The following is a 9279-nucleotide window of genomic DNA, read 5'->3' as shown; positions in this document are numbered from 1 at the left end:
TTTAAAATGAAGTAGGGATCCTGCTATAAAACCTTATGAAGCAGTTGCATTAAAAAATTATGAATTTTAAAATGAAGTAGGGATCCTGCTATAAAACCTTATGAAGCAGTTGCATTAAAAAATTATGAATTTTAAAATGAAGTAGGGATCTTGCTATAAAACCTTATGAAGCAGTTGCATTAAAAAAATATGAATTTTAAAATGAGTAGGGATCCTGCTATAAAACCTTATGAAGCAGTTGCATTAAAAATTATGAATTTTAAAATGAAGTAGGGATCCTGCTATAAAACCTTATGAAGCAGTTGCATTAAAAATTATGAATTTTAAAATGAAGTAGGGATCCTGCTATAAAACCTTATGAAGCAGTTGCATTAAAAAATTATGAATTTTAAAATGAAGTAGGGATCCTGCTATAAAACCTTATGAAGCAGTTGCATTAAAAATTATGAATTTTAAAATGAAGTAGGGATCCTGCTATAAAACCTTATGAAGCAGTTGCATTAAAAAATTATGAATTTTAAAATGAAGTAGGGATCCTGCTATAAAAATTAGTAAAACATCATTTAAAACCATAATCACAAATTTATAAAATTGAATTTTTACTTTGGCAACTTTATACACTTATCTGTAGATCACAGTAAGAATTAAAGTTTATAAACTTATGATTGTGGTTTTAATTCATATTTTATTACCTTTTTTAGCACTATTTACTTTTTACCTTTAGAAACTGTTGTTTGTCTATCCATTGGTATGCTTGGTTTGATAACATACTTAAATACAAGTGTGATGTACTTACAGTTTACCTTACAGCTGTGTATAATATTATACCTACATACATAAATATAGATGTATCTTTATCAGAATATCAAAAACAGATATTTGCAGACCAGTCAGGTAAGCTGGACAAATCTTACAGTGATAGTTTCGGATATGCCAACCATTACGATTTGAGCGTAATCATTACGATATTGGTGTATACATTACAACTATACTCACATACAGATAAATATTATGACTTATTGAAACTCCCAAATTATTATGTATTATATAGGCTTGTACAATAAAGTGATAGATTGTTCACCCAGGGCTTGAAAGGGGTGAAAAGAAAATTTCTAGTGAGATACAAATAAATTTTGATAATAAATAAAAGACATAATCCAAATGGCTACTTGCAATAATCATGTTTATGCTTGAAATAATAAAAAAATATTTGTATCTCCAACGTCTACCAATAGTTTGAGTGCAGTGCTTTTCCTACTGGGTACGTGGGGAAATCCATAGTTATGTCATCAGTGCTTGTCAGCCAATCAGCACTCGGGTAGATGGGTATTTCTCGTTTTCTAAGCAGCATAGAAACACCAATGTGATTGTTCACAAGATGGACAAAAGAGGCCTCATTCAACAGATTGTCTTGTTTCTGTCAAATCTAAAAGGACTAAAACTGTGAATCAAAAATTTAGGAAAGAGTAAAGTGCAAAATATCTGGTCATTGCATCAAAAGTCAATGATAGTCATGCATTTTGTATAGTTTATCACATCGATTTTTCTGTGGTGCATGGTGGGATAAACAATTGTTCCAGACATACAAAATCAGCATCTCACCAACAAAAGGCTGAGGCGAAGACAAAAGCGATGCAGATAACATTTATGAGTAAGAATTCAGAATATGAAACTATAAATGCAGAAGTGATGTTCACGCAATTCGTCATTGCTCATAATTTACCCCTAGCTGTAGCCGATCATGCAGGACATCTATTCAGAAAAATGTTCCCAGACTCTGATATAGCAAAAAAATATGGCTGTGCTAGAACCAAAACTACAGCCATTGTACAAATGTTGTGTTGTGAAGATGACAAAATGATTTTAAGCATACTTACTAACAGTGTTTACAGTTTAGCCACAGATGGATCCATAGACATGGATGACTCAAAACTGTATCCAGTGGTTGTATGATATCTTGACCCTTTGCTTGGAATAGTTGTTTGTTCTCTTTTGACAATGGTAGAATGGAAAGAAGCTCCAACGAGAGAGAATATTTTCAAGCTTTTGGACCATGAACTGACAAAGCTGAAAATTCCATGGGAAAACTGTCTTAGGTTTTTTCAGACAATGCCTCAGTTTTCTGGTATAGGTAAAGGTGTGATGGGACACATCTCAAGACAACAGCCTAGCATTTACTTCATGGGCTGTGCCTGTCACCTCATGTATATTGCTGCTCAGAAAGCTTCCAGAGAACTGCCCTGTCCAGTTTTTGATATATTGATAGATATCTACTATTTTCTGCACAAAGTGCAAGCAGAAAACAACATTTTGAAGAATTTGAAGGATTGTATGACAAAAAAAAAAAAAAAATTCTACAACTTGTTAACACAAGATGGCTATCACTTGGGGTGTGCCTCAACAGAATATTGGACATGTGGAAGCCATTGAAGAAGCATTTTCACTTTGAAAAGGAAAAACTAGATTAAAAAGGATCTAAATGTGCAGCTCAGTCAGGCAGCAAGATTTTAACAGTCAAAACATCCTCTCAGCCACACAGGGACACATGACAACAGTCTCCAAAAGCAGACAAAGAAACATTTGATATAACCTAATATATGTTTAGGCAGTCTGACCTTGAACTAAAGAAGAGACAATCAATGAAAAAAGAGAAGAAACGAAAGCTAGCAAGGAAGTAACCAAGAAATGTTATGCGCAGAGCAAGTTAGATAAGTTAACAGTTTTCTTGGACAACAAAATGAACTTGTTATTTTGTCTTTTTTTTCAGTCTGCAATTCCTCTATTTGAGCAAGCCAATTTGATATTACAAAGAGAAGAACCTTGCATACACACTATGCATAGAACTTTGATCACACAAGTTAAAAATATACTTATCAGATACATCAAGCCAGAATATCTTGAAGGCAACATCACTGAACTTGACTACAACAATGAATCCTTACACAAATCTGATGAAGCAGTTTCTATTGGAAATGCTGCCAAGGAATACATTGTTAAATAGAAAAAGGGCCTGGACCTGATCAGCTTCTACACCAGTGTCAAGAAATACTATATTGCAGCTACAAATTACATGGTGAAACATTTTCCTCTGAATGACGAACTTCTGATTCACGCAGAGGTTGCTGATCCAAAACTGAAAGTCAGCAAAGATTTCTCTTCTCTACGCTTCTTTACAGACAGGTATCCTGTCCTTGCCAATACATGAGCACGACACTATTGACAAATTGGAAGGGCAATATTTGAACTATCAAATTGATACTTTCTCAGAAACTGTCCTTCAGTTGAATGTTGACAAGTTTTGGGTTTAGCTGTCTACAGTTAAGGATAGAAATGGCAACCAGAAGTATGACATTCTGTGTAGGGTTATGCTTGGAATTCTTACAATCTTCCATTCTAATGCTGACAGTGAAATGATATTTAGTTTAGTGACTAAAACAAAAGCAAGTTCAGACCAAACTTGAGCTTCTCAGTTTTGAGCAGTATTATAACACACAAGATGTGTATGCAGTCAAATGGACAATGTTGTTGTAACTCCTAACCATCCAGAGACATTCTCATGAAATCGAAGGCTGCAACAGCTGCAAAACTATTACAATAAGTGTCATAAACATGATATAAACTAGTCCTTACACAAAGGCTTTTTCTGCTTACTGTTTGTACATGTTCAATGTTGTTTTACCAGTATGTTTGTTACTCTGAACTAAATAAGACATAATTTCAAAATAATTTTTGTAAATTTATTTATTAAATACACAAAACACAGTCATAAATGAACAATTTATAGCAGTAATAAATAATAATAGTTATACTAATAATATAATAATAAAATCTTATTGACATTGGTCAGGCCTAGTAGCTGCAAATAATAATTAGCTCTGTCTACAATCATTACGCTCACTCATTTGAAATAGTTGGCATCTCTGTAGTCTGAACTATCAGGTAGGTGTGGTAGCAAACAAAAAAGTAGCTGTTTAAGAAATTTTCCAATGTTATACAGGAATCTTTAGTGACTTCCTTATTATTAGTGTACATGTTTATAATACATTGTAACCAATATTTTGAATGGTCAGAATTCAGTAAGGTGATTTTTGGCAGGTGAATTATTTTGAATCCTTGTTAGTCCCTACTTTTAAGTCCTCCCATATTTAAAATAAACCCTTTTGTGTCACACAATATTGGTGTCTTTAATAATCTTTATCAACTGTCCTTTTCAAATATGTATGAAAAATACATTTTACTAAAAAACTGGTCTCCAACTGATTAAAGAAACAAATCCTTACCACATATACTGGTAAATTATTAAAGCTGCATTTACAATAACCTTACAAATGTTCTTCCAAAGACATCTTTTATTACAGTTTATATTATTGGGTTTGTATTGGCAACAATACAAACAATGTTTCTGGGAGAAGATATAGGGTTAGCTGGTAGATTTCAAGGTTAACTTAATTTCTAGTTCTCCTCATGCAACTCAGTTATATTTTTGAACACAGTGCTTGTTTACTAAGCATTATTTTATAATAATTAATATTAAATATTTTTCCATGAGGAAAACCATAAGCAAAAAAATGACTCTGGGACTATGAGCTACATCGCTATAATGAGTTATGTTAGATACAGAGACCAAATCACAGGAGTCTATAACAGACTTACAATTATTTGTTTAAATCCATTAGAAATCAGTTAAAAAGTAGCTAACATTATTATATTGAAATAATTCATATTATATATTTTATATGAAAAACCAGTAATTGAATATTGACTGTGAGACTGGGTCTTGTGTCCAGAATGCCTGGCAAACAAGGCCAGTAATGTACCACAAAACTATTCAAACAACAAGCTGGTCACTTTCAATTTTCACTTATAAAACTTCTTACATGATAATGTTAACAATATTATACATTACTTCAAAATACGTTGTTTACATTGAGTTAAATTAGTTTTTTTCCAGTTTTAATGTACTTTTCTTAGCTACTTTCTGTAAATGATTCATGGACCATCACTATTAATGACACTTTACACATTAGTGATCATTCAATTTTATCTTGGTAGCGTTTTTAAATAAATATTTTTCTTAATTATAGATTTTAAGCATTACACACACATCTTAGGAAGTTGTTATTCAATGTTTATTGACCCCTCAGTGTGGATTCCTGTACGTGGTGAGGGTCTTTCCAGGAAAGGTTTTGTTCTTTCAACTTACTTCCTCTGGGATCTAAACATCCACCCATGTGTTTGCTGTGCATGGCAACCCGTGAAGGGCAGGAGAGGATCCTAGTGGCTGAGGGATCCAACCCTAACACACCACTTTGGCCTTGAATTCCTCCAGACGGGCAGTCTTGGGGTGGCCTCCCTTCGGTCAATTGGCTGGTTCACTTGGGCTAGGGTCAGCCAAGTACCAGGGTTGGATGTTCTCAACAGGTGTTGTGGACATTATATCTAATGCTGTAATTTGGGTATAGTCCTCGCAAAACCCTGGCATTGCTGCAGTGTCCTTGTTTGACATTGTAGTTCATCCCCTTGTAGGGCTCCATGGGGGGTGGGCACCAAAAATTCCCTTTCTTTATTATGTATACTCCAATTAAAAATCTTGATAAAAAAAACAGTCTTGAAGATTCTGAGCAGCAATCCTCACCATCCATACCACCTGTTGTACCTCATATTCTTATATTGCACTCACTTCAGACAAACCTTTAGGGCAAATGTCTCCCTTTTTCATTCAGGAGGAACTTGCTGGCTCTCCAAAGTCAGTAAAGAAGCTTTGATCTGGTGACATATTGGTAAAAACATCCACATCTCAACACAGTGAACTCCTGTTGCATTCAAAGGCAATTGGGGATATACCTATTGAGGTTACACCTCATACTACTTTAAATTCATCATGAGAAGTTATTGATGAGAGGGATTTGAAGAACATCCCAGAGTCAGAGATTTTTGCTGGTTTCTCCACCCAAGGAGTTTCTGTAGTGAGGCATATCTCCACTCTCAAAGATGGAATTATGGTGCCAACCAATGTCCTCATTCTCATATTTATGTCACCACGTCCACCTGCCATCATCAAGGCAGGTCATCTTAATTGCAGAGTATGTTCATACATTCCAAATCCTCTCTGATGTTTCCAGTATCAATGGTTAGGTCACTTGAAGACGTCATATCGTGGTTCCTTGACGAGTGCTCATTGCAATGGCAAGGACCACGATGTCTCAGTGTGAAACAGACCCTCATTGCATCAATTGCAATGGCTTTCACCCATCCTACTTTCATTCTTGCCTAAATGGTTGGAAGAAAAGAGGTGCAGTGTTTGAAACGATTCATAACATTACATATCCTGAGGCTCGAAAATTGATGTCCACCACCTCATCTCAGATGTATGCTGCTGCACTTCGTTCCAAAACTACTGTGGGAGTGCAGATAGATCTCTCTGTGCCTCCTGAAGAATCGTTCTTTAAACAAATAAGTCTTTTGACCTCTATGGTTAAAAATGTTGATGAATCAACTTCAACACTTATCTCTGTCCCTTATATACATTCCACCAAACCCCAAGATTCACATCCTTTGGTTCCAGGTACAGGCATTTCCTCAGATCCATCTTCTTCTCTCACCCCAAGATGCAAAACAATAATTTGTTCATATCCTCAGTCTCTGGAATCCACTTCCAACAGCAAAGACCTGCCCAATCAACCCAGGGCAGGTTCCATGGAGGTCAATAGACCTACCTCAAATAAGGAAAGTAAGGAAAAAAGACGTGGTCATAAACAGAAGGGTTCTCCACCCAATTCGCCTACGTAAATAAAATGGCCACCCTGATACAATGGAACTGTCGAGGTTTACATTCTAATCTGGATGACATCAAAACACTGATTGCTTCCTACCATCCTGTTTGTCTTTCCTTACAGGAAACATTTCTGAAACCTGCTAATACAGTCACTTTCTTTGTATAGAAAAGACAGGCTGTGTGATGAGCGTGTGTATGGAGGGGTGGCACTGTTGGTTGATCAGCTTGTGCCCACCCTGACTTTGCCACTCGACATATCCTTGGAGGTCGTAGCCATCCATGTTTCCTTGGGCCATATACTATCACTGTCTGTTCTCTCTACCTGGAGAGACATATGATCAATCAGACCTTGATGCTCTCATTGAACTGTTGCCTGTTCATCCTCTATGGGGAAGTGCTGATATTGATAAGAGGGGTTGCTTTATAGAGCGTATGCTCTGATCACAACCTTTCTCTTTTCTATACTTGTTTTTCTACTTATTTCAATGTGCCTAGTCAGTTCTATACTGCTGTTGATCTCTCTATTTGCTCCCCTTCGTTATTTTCCCATTTTTCCTGGAAGGTTGACAATAATCCACAAGGCAGTGATCATTTTCCTATAATCTTGAGAGAGACTGGCCGTGGTCAATACCACCTGACCCGTGTGCCCCTGTGGAAGTTGGATCATGCAAACTGGCCCTTTTTCACTGCTCTTGCAGAATTTGATCCTGCCATTGTCTGTAAGCCATCAATAGACAACTGTGTGGCAGCAGTAACTGACTGTATTACACAAGCAGCTGCTCAATGTATTCCTAAAACCTCAACATGTTTTCAACTATATCCTCATCCATTGTGGAATCCTTCCTGCCACATGGTATGGAAGGTTTAAAAATGAGCCTGGGATACTTTCTGTAGAAATCCCACACTCTCGAACCACATAGCTTTTCAACAGACCCGTGCACATGTGCCAGAAGGAATCTTGAATTTAGTTCACAACTAGCATATCTTCTATCACCAGTTGCAAAGTCATATGGGACAAGAGTGAAAAGGTCAGTGGGCAGTATAGCTCTGTCCCCTTCTTGATCTTGCTCTCTGATGGCCAGAGCATCGCCGATACTTTAGGTGAAAGCTTTTGCCAGGTATCTAGCACTTCTGCTTCTTCTTCCACCTTCTTAGCCATCAAGACTCAGGCAAAGCAATCACCTCTTTCCTGTTGAGCTGATTGTCTCTATGACTATAATCGTCCCTTTATCATTGGTCTGGCAGTACATTGGTTGGACCTGATGATATACACTATGAGATGCTGTGCCATCTATCTTCTGTTTCTCTTTGCTATCCTTCTGATTGTTTTTAACCTGATCTGGCAGGTTAAAATCTTTTAATACCATTTGAATATTTTATATTTATACATTACACCTTTTAATGTGGCTCCTTTTAAAATCACAGTTCATCTAGTTCGATTTGAAATTAGAAACTGGCCATAACATTGAATAACTTGAAACCAGGACTGGAAAGGCCAACTTCAGGTGACTGACGGTGGTTTTTGTACTTATCTGTTAGTCTTCCTGGTGAGTTATGATTATTACAGTCACGCTACAGAAAGTTCTTTAGAACTTGAATTACTGTAGTTTTCTCTTGGCGTTGTAGACTAGGTGTAAACATTGGTTTTATGCTATTTATGTTTTTTTAAACTTTGTTTTGATTTATGTTAATTTCTTTTTATGAATTTTACTACATTTACTTTTAATTTTTTACCAGACGTTTGGTGCAGATAGCCTAGCTGTTTTGTGCCATAAAACACTAAATCAACCAACAAATGTTTATTGGCAAAGTTTTCTTTTAATATGCAATATTGTGCTTCTGCTTTCTAAGGATTTCCTCCAAATTGTTGGAATATTCCAAATAATTGTTATTTTTCCTTTAAGTGTCAGTATGAGCAAGGGAAGTTTATTATCAGTTGACTTGTTGTAATCTCCAGTTTGGGACAAACTCTTTTATTGTTACCATTCTACCTTATTTTAGATGTAAACCCTTTTCATTCTGCTTTTCAACATTCATTCTGTGTGGCCTGTGATGCTACAGTTACAAGATTTGATTTATAAACCAGCAATTTTTATCATTATGATAAGTTTCCACAATAACCACAATAGATAGGCTTGCTCTGAAACATCACTGATAAATTGTTTATTTTTAGTCATTTTAGTTGTGATTTTCTAGCAGAATTTCATAGTGTTATGCTAATTTAACTTATATTTAAATATATTTTTGAATAACTTAACTGTTTTAACTCTATACACTTTTTCTTTAGAAATGGAATGGTAGAGAAATCTCTTTGAATTTCATTAAAATGACTATATTTCAACTAAAGATTGAATTCAGTAACTTACGTTTATTGTGAAATCAGCATATTCAAAGAGATATAGTATTGGCAGTAGTTTGTGGATTATGTAAGCTTAATATAACTAGCTATGTTATTATAGGGTTAATTTTGTATACACTTCTGTGGTTTTTAAAATGAAATGAAC

Source organism: Tachypleus tridentatus, chromosome 7 (assembly GCF_004210375.1).
Source record: "Tachypleus tridentatus isolate NWPU-2018 chromosome 7, ASM421037v1, whole genome shotgun sequence".
Lineage (NCBI taxonomy): Eukaryota > Metazoa > Arthropoda > Merostomata > Xiphosura > Limulidae > Tachypleus > Tachypleus tridentatus.
This window is presented reverse-complemented; position numbering follows the sequence as displayed.